General features: G+C 43.8%; 1 pseudogene; it reads left to right on the top strand.

Moving 5' to 3' along the window:
* Nucleotides 1-6,402: 6,402 nt before the first annotated feature.
* Nucleotides 6,403-6,972, top strand: LOC101657110 (annotated as a pseudogene).
* Nucleotides 6,973-9,766: the final 2,794 nt, after the last annotated feature.

Here is a 9,766-nt window from a genome sequence, read left to right as displayed (position 1 = left end):
CACTCCGCACTCCCCCCATCATTCACTATGGTAAGATTTTTTTGTTCTGATGATGCCTTATACCTGATCCCTTCGACACCTCGTGATCGCATGTGCTTCTTCCATGTGGGCTTTGCTGCTTCTGAGCTTGATGGCTGCTTGATTACCTTCAAGTCTTTAAGACCCCAGATTGGTCCGTGTTTTGTGGAGAATTTTGCGTCTATGTTCATGAGGGATACTAGTCTGTAGTTTTCTCTCTTGGTACAGTTTTGCCTGGTTTGGGTAGAAGGGTTATGGTCACTTCATAAAATGCATTTGGGAGTTGGCTGTCCTTTGCCTTTTCATGGAATAGTTTGCATATAATTGGAGTCAGCTTTCTCTGAATACTTGATAGAATCCCCCAGTGAAGCCACATAACCCTGGATTTTGTTGTTGTTGTTACACATTTTTAAATGATCTGATCTACTTCTTTTGTTAATGGGTCTGCTGAGGTCTGTGCTTATTTGGGTAAAGAGTGCATTTCTAGAAATCTGTCCATTTAATCTAGGTTTTCAGTTTTGCTGGAGTACAGTCTTTTGTAGTATTATTATTGTTATTATTTTTAATTTACTAGGTTCTTTTGTGGTGTCACACATTTCATCTCTGTGGTAGGTAGACTTGTTGTGCCAACCTGGCCAATAGGAACATGTGGGATTAATAAGGTCACAGTTTTGATTGGAGGACAAAGAGATAAGTGGCTCGGCAAGCTCCGCCTCTCTCTCTTGCTCTCTGGTGATCGGAAGTGTGTGGCTGCAAGTTCTCTGCCTCAGCTTGTAAGCTATACTACCTGTGGGACTGCCAACCCACAGATCCTGTCACTAGCGCTTGAGGTTCTTGACTATGCTGCTTCACCACGCTGCTGGTGTACACATCACTTGAGCTTAGGACTGTCAGATCCTGTAGTCTTGATGACTGTTGGTGACCCACCCTGCTGTTTGCTGCCTGTGGCCATACTGGCTGCATTGCCCTAAAGAAGACTCAGCTGTCTGCTTCCTTGACCTTGGACCCAGAAGCCCTCATGAGTTTAAGGACTTCCAATATATTAACTATTCCATGGAAGAGAGTTGACTTAGCCCTCTGTACTGCTGTGTGGACTAATTAGCTGTTATATTCCTTCATGTTGTGTATATCTATCCTCATATATATACATATAATCACAAGTGTCTTGGTTTTGTTTCTCTAGAGAACCCTGTCTAACATAATCTCTCATTCTTGATACTTGCATCTGCTCTTTATTTTCCATGGTTGTTGGCTAGTGGTTTGTCTATTTTTTAATCCTTTCAAAGAACCAACTTCTTGTCTTGTTGATTCCCCCCCACCCTATTATTTTCTCAATTTATTTATTTCTGCTCTAAATGTGTTGGGCCATTCTTCTATGCAAAACTTACCAATTGTTTTCATCTCACTGAGAGGAAAGCCTAGCCCCTGTTGTAGTGGTTGGCTGCTATTGAGCAAGCTCTTCCAGTGACTCTGTTAACAACAGAATGTAATGCTACCCAGTCTTGTGCCATCCTCTTTATTGGTTGTAAATTGGACCATTGTAAATGGGGTTTCATTGGCTCATTTTCAGATAGCTAGTCAGGCCTTTCTTCCTAGTCTGTGTTAGTCAAGAAACATTATAACAGCATGCAAGCCTTCATTGCTACAAAGGCAGAGGCTATGTGTTGGGTGAATTGGCTGAGAACTGAGCCCAGGTCCCCCACATACCAGGTGAGAAGCAAGCACTGAACCACCTGGACTCTAGCAAGCACTTAAAAACATCACTGCCATCAAGTCAGTGCCAACTCATAGGGACCCTATAGGACAGGGTAGAATTGCCCCTGTGGATTTCTGAGACTGTAACTCTTTACAGGAGTAGAAAGCCTCATCTTTCTCCCAAGGAGCTGCTGGTGGTTTCAAACTGCCATACTTGAGGCTCGCAGTCCACCATGTAACCACTATACCTACCAGGGCCTTGATCCAACACTTAGAATGGCCGTACACAATATGTCAGTATTTTTCTTGCTACTCTGACTCCATCTTCATTCCTGGGGTCTCCTTGCTCCTTGAAAACTCTGGATGTGCTCCTTGCCATTCACTTACCCTGGGCAGTTAGTCTTCTCATTATCTGAAAGTTGGACTAGCTCCATAATTGGGGCTCCAGTCTAAAATAAATTTGTGTGATCTCTTGTTCAAAATCTCAGAACTTCAAGACGATGCCCAAACAGCATCAGATTAAATATGGGGGCTTCTAAGCATGAGGTTCTGGGTGAAAGCCTGAAAATCGCCCTCCCTCAATTTCATCAAGAGAGGGTTCAAAAATCACCTGCCATTGACCCTTCTTCTTTGACTACCTATTTAAAACTTCAGTACTCTCCTCCCCACTTGGTGCTCCAATATTTACTGAAAGAATGAAAGAGGGCATAAATTGATTTTGTATTCCTGTGGTAGAAATAGTTAGATGTTTTACATTCCTCTTTCTGAGGGGGAAACCTGTGGACTTGCTGTGACTATATAAAAAATTATGCAAACTGCTTTCACCCGGTTTAATTTGACCTCAGGTCCCACAGGGGCCCCGAACAGCTGGTCCCTCTCACTTTCCCAGAATTCAGCCTCTTTGCATGTGCTTCTTATGCAATATGGCCTCTTCCTATAAGGAATTTTAAATTCTTAGCCCCCCTTTCCCCTCATAAAATAACCCTATAGGTACTGATATGATTCAGACTTCAGATGTAACAAAAGTGAAGCCCCTTCTGTTCCTCATTGCCCAACCATCCGGTTCCCATCCTGAGGGGAAAACATTATATCCAAGTGTCTGGCGATTTTGTCCAGAGACACTTGGTGCCGATACTGTACTTAGCACAGGTGCAGCATTATGTGCAGGCACTCTCCTTGCAGCTTACAAAAGTGCTTGCCCAACAGGACGTGACAATGGGGCTCCTTCTGTCTCCATTTCAACGGACTTTCCAAGGCCTGGGGTTCCAAACCCCACCATCCTTCACAGTGAGATTACAGAGACGTTTGGAGTACTTGGAAAGACTATTTATGAAAACTGGTGTTGCAACTCTTGGGGCGTCACTACTAAAATACAAAACAAAGCAGACAAACAAAAAACTCCTCACTGCCATCACGTCGATGCAGATTCATCATGACCCTACAGGACAGGGTAGGACTGCCCCGGTGGCTTTCTGAGATTGTAAACGTTTATGGGAGTGGAAATCCTCATCTTTCTCCCACAAAAGGAAGCTGGGAAGGCCAAGTGGAGTTAGAGCTTGATTAGGAGAGAGCTGGTGACTCGGGCTTTGCATTCTATAGCCGTTCAAGTGCACAGAGATGTTGGCTACCACATGGAGGGACGCTACTGGCATCTAGGAGATGGAGGCCAGCGCTGCTGCCAAACATTCCACTGTGCACAAGGCATTTCCTCTGCAAAAAAGACTACATGCCCCAAGGTCAGTAGTGCTGAGGCTAAGAAACTCCAGCCTAAAGCGATGGGCTTCCTTGGGAACTCTTGAGAACTGGTTCAGAGATGGAGGCTAACTTCCAATGGTTGGGTAAAGGATGCTGGGTGGATTCCCATGGACCAAGCAGTGATTGTGAGGGGGAGAGCAGAGCCTTCCTGCATCCTGTGCGATAAAGAAAAAGATATGTGGGAAAAAGGTTTGTGAAAAATGGAATGAAAAGATAAAGGAATTTTCCCATGAACTTTGGGAAGCCCTCTCACACAGAGAGGTTGATATGGGCTGATTTTTGAGGAAAGAGCCACATGTAGAGGGAAGGTTCGTTCAGCAGAGAGAGGCTGCAGGAGCTGTTTGGGGTCATGGACACCATCAGACGTGTTAGCCTAGAGCAGTGGTTCTCAACCTTCCTCCTGCTGCGACCTTTCATACAGTTTCTCATGTGGTGGTGACCCCCCCAACCATACAATTATTTTTGTTGCTACTTCATAACTGTCATTTTGCTACTGTTATGAATCAGGCGACCCCAGTGAAAGGGTAGTAGGAACCCCCCCAAGGGGTTTCGACCCACAGGTTGAGAATCGCTGGCCTAGACCAAGGTAGCTACAGGTGAGGCGTCTCTGTGTGAGTGTGTGTTTGTGCTTTGGGGGGTGGGTTAAAAAACCTCAACATTGTCCACAGATCTGTTGTTTTGAGTTGCCATCAAGTGATCTTATGACACGGAAACATGGAATGTCACGTGACCCTGCATGTCGTTGCAGCTGTTGTTAAGTTTGAGCCCCTGGCTGCAGCTGTTCTATCAACTCATTTCTGGTGGGCTTTCCCTCGCTCCACTGGCCCTCTGCCTTACCAGCACGATGTCCTTTTCAGTCTCGAGTCTTCTCCGGTTAATGTGGCCAAAGAAAGAGAGGATGGAGGGAGATGCGGAGTCCATGTCAAATACGCGAGAGCCTCAAGAGATGACCTTTGATTATTAGGCAACTAAGAACTTGGCTGACCTTCTGATGGCACATAAAAAATAAGTTCCAGAGTTCATAAGATCCTCGTGTGTTGGCTTCTCTCATTTTATCTCTCATTTATGATTTGGCTTTATCCACAATGGACTTGAGGCTGAGTCTGCTCTCTCTACAAGGTCTTTGTACTTGCTTTTCCATCACCTGGCAGACTTGCTCCCCAGGATCTTTGCATCACCTTCACTTCTCCACTCACGTCTCCACTCACCCAGTGTCACCTTTCCCAACCAGGCCACTAGAAACAGGCAAATGGTTTAGTCATGTCTAACAACAGAATCATGGATTATTATAATCCATTTTGTCCCTTATTTAGAGTCCTCCAAAGTTCAACAATAAATACCTAGTTTTAATTTTAAAATGTATCTATGCATTTTTATTATTAATAAATAATTTTGTTGGGGGCTCTTATAGCTCTAATAATAATCCATACATCAATTGTATCAAACTCATTTGTACATACATTGCCATCATTATTTTCAAAACATCCTTTCTGCTTGAGCCCTTGCTCTTTATTTCTTTTTTTCCATAGACTGAGGAGCCTGGTGGTGAAGTGGCTAATGGAAGATCTATGGTTCAAATCCACCGAGAGAAAGAGATGTCATCCTGCTTCCACAAAGGTTACAGCCTGGCAAAACCTACGGGTTACTGTGATTTCAAATCAACTCAATGATGACCGTGGTTTTACAATAGAAATACAAATAGAACAGACATACTCAACCTTAGGGGGGCGGGGGCGCGAAGGACACAGGCAGTCATTGCCTTCCTTCAGTCACAACGTTTGACCTGAGTGTTTCAACAGGGAAGGAAGACGTCCGCTCTTCTAAGAACTTTGTACCTGGCAAAGCTGTGTGAAGTGAATGGCCTGCCCAGGAGTCTTTGGCTCCCGGGCCAGAGAACTTTGCAGGAAAGAGCGTGTCAAAGAACGGGCAGGGTCAAAGCTGAAGAGGGGAATACTGCTGCGAAAACCCCAGACAGAAGCTGTGGTGAAAACAGTACCTGGCTAGTGGGTTAGTGTTGAGAAACAGCTTAGCATCTGAAGATGCAGCAATGAACTAACTCTCCACTCACTCACAAACCTGAAGCGGAATCAAACAGCTCAGCAAACCACAAAGAGGACTGCTCTGATATTCATTTATTCATTTACTAAACAAATATTTATTGGACAGCAGCCAGAGGTGGAAATTGCTCTGGGCTCTGGAGATATAATGCATCCACTTACTGTCCAGGACAAGGTACAGTAAGGAGTGCATTATAACAAAGTGTTAACTATGAAGTGGCCTGAAAAGAAAGAAGCAGAGAACAAGCAAAAGAGATGAACAAAATGGACTACAATATTCTGTGATTCTGGTACCAACATCACTAGACAGGATTACTTTAAACATTTTTGTGTACATTCTGCCCATTTTTCTTCCTGTGACTATAGAGTAAAATGCATTTAAAAATGGCATCACATTAGATAATGGACAGGGTAAGATATGAAATAACAACAACAATATATAATTGATCAAGGATTCATAAGGGTGGGAAGGTGGGAGGGAGGGAAAAAAGAGGAACGGATACCAAGGGTTCAAGTAGAAAGCAATGTTTGGAAATGATGCTGGTAACATATGTAAAAGTGTGCATGATACAATTGAGTTATAGATTGTTTATAAGATCTGTAAGAGCCCCCAATAAAATGATTGATAATAATGAAAAAGAAAGCAGAAAAAAATAGCAGCACATGGAACAGTATATAAGAATAGCACGCACTCACAAGTAATGTCCCACCTGTCAGTTTGTCGTATGGTGGTAGTTTGCATATTGCAGTGATGCTAGGAGCTATGCCACCGTTCTTTCAAATGCCAGCAGGGTCACCCATGGTGGACAGAAGATTACAATTCACTTTGGAAAGATTAGTCATTGAAAACATTATGAATAGGTTTTTGCAGATGCTGCTGCCTGAATTTGTAGTCCTGTCTGGTATTATTGCTTCCAGCCATGGTCAATCCTACTGTATATTTCGACATAGGCATCGACGGCGAGCCTCTGGACTGCGTCTCTTTCAAGCTGTTTGCAGACAAAGTTACAAAGACAGCAGAAAACTTCTGTGCTCTGAGCACTGGGGAGAAGGGATTTGGTTATAAAGGTTCCTGCTTTCACAGAATCATTCCTGGGTTTATGAGTCAGGGTGGTGACGTCACATGGCACAATGGCACTGGTGGCAAGTCCATCTATGGAGAGAAATTTGATGATGAGCACTTCACCCTGAGGCACACAGGCCCTGGCATCCTGTCCATGACAAATGCTGGCTAACACTAATGGTTCCCCATTTTTTATCTGCACCGCTCAGTCAGACCGAATGGTGGATGGCAAGCCTGTGGTCTTTGGCGAGATGAAAGAAGGCAAGAACATTGTGGAAGACAGGGAGCGTTCTGGGTCCAGGAATGGCAAAGCCTGCAAGAAGATCCCCATTGACAACACTGGAGACACAGTGTGGGAATTGCCCCTGGTCTGACCCCACCACACCGAGGCAAAACACTAAGGGTGTGCAACAGAACAGCAAGGTGAGCAGAGCAAGGAAGTCCCAAGGGAATACCAAAAATAGACTTTGGATTCAGGGCATGGCACCCCATCAGACTCAACCGGAAAACACCCCTGAAGGCCAACAAACAGCCCTTGAATTATCTACAGGCTTTTCTTTCCTTTTTCTTTTTGTCATTGGTTTGTTCTTATTTTGTTGCTTTATTTTGCTCTATTTTTGTGTGCATATTTTTATCTCTGCAGGTCTATCTAGATAAGTGGGATAAACAATCTGGAGGAGAAAACAACAGGACCGATGGTTACGGGAAGACATGGGAGAAGGGGAGAGGGTGGGGGGAAGAAAGTGGGTGTTAACAAAACCAGGGACAAGGGAATAACAAGTGATCTAAAAACCGTGGCGAGGAGGGTGTAAAAGGCTTGATCAGGGTCAATGTAGCCAAGAGGAATTATTAAAACCCACATGAAGGCTCAGCATTACAGTGGGACAAGAGGAAAGTAGAAGGAAGTAGAGGAAAGAATTAGGAAGCAAAGGGCATTTATAGAGGTCTAAATACAGGCATGTACATATATAGCTATATTTATATATGATGATGAGGAAATAGATCTATGTACATATATTTATAGGTTTTGTATTAAGGTAGCAGATGGACATTGGGCCTCTACTCAAGTACTTCCTCAATGCAAGAACACTTTGTTATATTAAACTGGCATTCCATGATGCTCACCTTCCTGATATGATCACTGAAGACAAAGTGGGTGCATAAGCAAATGTGATGAAGAAAGCTGATGGTGCCCGGCTATCAAAAGATAAAGTGTCTGGGGTCTTAAAGGCTTGAAGATAAACAAGCAGGCATCCAGCTGAGTAGAAACAAACCCATAACGAGGAAGCACACCAACCTATGTAATCACAAAGTATTGATGGGATCAGGTATCAGGCATCAAAGAACAAAAATTAATATCATTGTGAATGAGGGGGAGCGCGGAGTGGGGACCCAAAGGCCACCTGTAGGTAACTGGACATCCACTTGCAGAAGGGTTGCGGGGAGGAGACAAGTCAGTCAGGGTGCTGTGTAGCAACAATGACACATCTAACTTTCCTCTAGTTCTTTAATGCTTCCTCCCCCCAATTATCATGATCCCCATTCTACCTTACAAATCCATCTAGACCAGAGGATGTACACTGGTACAGATAAGAGCCGGAAACACAGGGAATCCAGGACAGATAAACCCCTCAGGACCAATAATGAGAGTACAGATACCAGGAGGGGAAGGGAAAGGTTAGGGAGAAAGGGGGAACTGATCATAATGATCCACATATAACCTCCTCCCTGGGGGATGAACAACAGAAAAGTGGGTGAAGGGAGACATCGGGCAGTGTAAGACATGACAAAATAATAATTTATAAATTATAAAGGGTTCGTGAAGAAGGGGTGGCAGGGAGGGAAGGGAACAAACGAGAAGCTGATACCAAGGACTCAAGTAGAAAGCAAATGTTTTGAGAATGAGGGCAATGAATGTACAAATGTATTTTACACAATTGATGTATATATGGATTGTGATAAGTGTTGTATGAGCCCCTAATAAAACTGTTAAAAAATAAATAAGCAAAACTAAAAAAAAAAAAACAAGTGAGTTTGAACTCTGACAGACCCATTTTGGCTTTCAGAACATTTGAATTTCTATTTATTGTACCAAATTCACTACCAGTCATTTGATGACCACTTATAGCGACCCTGCATGCAGAGAGGAACTTCCGTGGGCTCTGAGGTGGTGAGTCTTTGTGGGAGCAGCAAGTCTCATCTCGCTCTCCTGCAGAGCCCATGGTGGGATCGCATTGCTGAACTTGTGATTAACAGTCAAACACATAAGCCACTATGCCATCAGAGCTTCTTATTTTTTGTATGGGAACGCTTATTTCTGGTTCCTTTTCAAGATAACAAATTGGAACTGCTTGCTATTCAGTTCCTAATTAAGGTGAAGTTATACCTGTGGAAATGTTCAAGTTCATGTAATTTGCACTGTTCAAATATATCTTTTGGATTGAAGGACATCACATGAAATATGACTTGACCTAAATATTTAGTGCTGCATTTACTACTTTAAATTAAGCCAGAGTGTACGTCTTCTATGTCAGAGCGGCTAACAAGACATTAAAATATCCTGATTTTTAAATGGATGAGCAGAGTTAAGAGCAGTATGCGGTATATGCTCTGTATCTCAAAAACTAGAGCCGATAGGGGAAAACACGTGCCATTTTGGGAATCAGCAGGTCAAATACACCCAGAAACAAGCCTGACAGTTGAAGCAACAAAGCGTGTGTTGGCCAGTGCAATCGGTTGATCATACCAAGGGATGACTACCCCTCAGAGCAATGAGTGTGCTGTGAGCACCAGTCAATGGTGCGAGGGGCGTGAGCTAGTGCTGTAAGGGGGGGAGGTCCCTGCGACACACCCTGTCGAGGGCTTCTGATTGGCTTCCTAGTGGAATGTGAACCCCAGACACAAGTGGTTCCACCAGTGGCCTCGGCCTGCAAGGGCTGTCGTTTGGGTGGTCAGAGGTCATGTACACAAAGACCACACAAGTCTAAGTCCTCTAATAAAGCTGTTTTTGGAGGGTAGGGATAGGACTCCAAAGCATTCCAGCGGTTCTTAATTGATGAATCTCCAACTCCCTCTCCAAACTTGCTCAGTCTTTCAAGTGGTAAAAGCTCAAGGTTGCAAAACCAGTTTCCAGAAACTTCTTTTCCAGGCCCTACTTCAAATGTGGGAGTGTTGGCAC

The sequence above is a fragment of the Echinops telfairi genome, unplaced genomic scaffold (assembly GCF_000313985.2).
Source record: "Echinops telfairi isolate 266 unplaced genomic scaffold, ASM31398v2 ScPeMD7_7424;HRSCAF=8462, whole genome shotgun sequence".
Lineage (NCBI taxonomy): Eukaryota > Metazoa > Chordata > Mammalia > Afrosoricida > Tenrecidae > Echinops > Echinops telfairi.
The sequence above is the reverse complement of the archived record's forward strand: the minus strand, read 5'-3'. Positions and strand labels throughout refer to the sequence as shown.